Source organism: Cyphomyrmex costatus, unplaced genomic scaffold (assembly GCF_001594065.2).
Source record: "Cyphomyrmex costatus isolate MS0001 unplaced genomic scaffold, Ccosl1.0 scaffold341, whole genome shotgun sequence".
NCBI lineage: Eukaryota > Metazoa > Arthropoda > Insecta > Hymenoptera > Formicidae > Cyphomyrmex > Cyphomyrmex costatus.
The window spans coordinates 165,616-167,789 of record NW_017277568.1 but is presented as its reverse complement, the minus strand read 5'-3'; the positions used below and the strand labels follow the sequence as shown (position 1 = coordinate 167,789).

At 35.2% G+C, this 2,174-nt stretch overlaps 1 pseudogene; it reads right to left on the bottom strand.

The window, feature by feature from the left end:
• LOC108776156 (putative nuclease HARBI1) lies at positions 1-1,547 on the bottom strand (annotated as a pseudogene).
• Positions 1,548-2,174: the final 627 nt, after the last annotated feature.

Here is a 2,174-nt window from a genome sequence, read left to right as displayed (position 1 = left end):
TTAGTCTATAACAAGCTGAAAAATAATATATTTAAATATTACTACATGTAAGAATAGCATGTATATAAATAATTTGTCTAAGAGATTTTTATTCTTACCTGCGGAAATAATTATTAATTAATATATTCTGCACATGATTATTACAGCTGCATCATTCATAATTGGTACATTTCCCTGATTCAAGATTTCTTCCCACGGTACAGGCAACTGTAACTCAGGATCATCTGGGGGTAATGGATCTCCAGCACGCCGGGCAATGTTATGCAATATGGCAGTTGCTACAATGACTGGTAGCACTCTTTCAACTTTAGCGAATCGAGAACCCAGTGCCAAAATTGGAAATCGTCTTTTCCATATTCCAAACACGCGCTCAATGGTATTGCGTGTTCTAATAAGCGATTCGTTATAGAGTTCCTGAGCACGATTTTCTGTATTGTGTAGAGGCGTCAGGATCGAACAGGATAACCACCATCACCTAAGATGAAGGCATCTCCAAATACTCCAGCCTCAAAAAGAGCACGTATCCTGGAATTGTTGAAAATTGTGGTGTCATGCACCGAACCTTGCCAACGAGCTACAAGGTCCGTTATTTCCAAATTAGCGTTACAAATCGCTTGGACATTAATCGAAAAATAACCTTTTCGATTTCTGAAGTATTCTGCATCATTTCCACCTGAAAATATTTATAATAATTATTGACACTTCTATAACAGTAAGAAAGTTTGTATGAACTTCACTTCCAAATATCGATGATATACACAGTTTAATTACCAAATGACTGGATTTTTACATGAGTGCAATCTATGCAGCCCACAACTCTCGGAAATCGTGCTATGTTAAAAAATTTTATTTGTTCTGTTCTTATTTCATCCGCAAGAGTAGGAAATTTTATAAATCTTGGCCGAAGACGAGCAATAGCATTTGTTACGCGATGGACAATTCTATGAGCACTTGTTTTGCTCACTCCAGAAAAATCACCTGCCGATATTAAGTGGCTGCCAGTAGCGTAGAATCTCAACGTCAAGAGAAGTTGATTCATGGGAGAAATAGCATTGTTCCTGATAAACAAATAACAGTCATAAATTAATGATGTAAAATATAAAAAATGTTAAACTATTAAACTACTATTTTGTCCTTGGATATGTGTATTATCAACATAAATATGAACTTCTCAATAAGTAAAAACTAATTTCTTTGCGTTACTACGATTGTACTTATTACTGTTAATATCTTTATTATCAATAACAATCAATAATTATTATTCGTAAATGACAAGAAGAAGTTTTGTCAATAGCAAATATTCTTAGTTACAATGCTGTTTATAATGCTACGTATACTTACCGTTCTGTCGGATGTGAAATTTCGGATTCGATAGCTTCCAACACTTCAGTAATGCATTCTTTCGATAAACGGAACCGAGCGTGAAAATCTACATCATCTAACTCACAAAAATGAACAGGTCGTCTTCTAACATTATTTGGCCTTCGATTAATATCAATAGCAAAATCTTCATCATCTGATGATGATAATACATGTACAAAAGCCATATTATGTACAAACTTTGAGATTTGTTTCTTAATTATTAGGAAAAATGAATGCAATACTCCTTTTCACAATTCAACGCATGAAGCACACAACATAACCACACAATTTTAATCACGTCACGGTCATAAACCTCGGTTAAAACCGTTGAACGCCCAAAATCGGAGGTTCATCTTTAACCGAGGCAAACGAATGTTAACGAAGGTTTAAGGCAGTTGTGGAACACCACAAATGCGCTGAACCGAGTTCAGCGAGTTAAACTTCGGTTAACTCGAGTTAACCGTGAATTGTGGAACCAGGCCTAACGCTACTTAATTGTTAGTTATTAATTTTATATTTTTTCACAAGTCACAAAAAGGGTTAATTTTTATATTGAGGGGGTGGTTTGTACCCCTAAAACGCTTTATGGGGACGTATAAAAAAATACGTATCCAATATTTTTCGGTGTTTTGAAAGTATGACAAGTTTCATTAAGATCAGTGGGTGGCACTTGGGTATGTTTACTGGATTGCCATCCCTGAAATTTTCAAAATGTTCAAAATTTTCTAATCGTCAAAATTGAATTTTCCCGCCAAAAGTGAACGCAGCGCCCTCTATGCTTAGTGTTTTGGATTCGTCTCGAAAAGACCTTT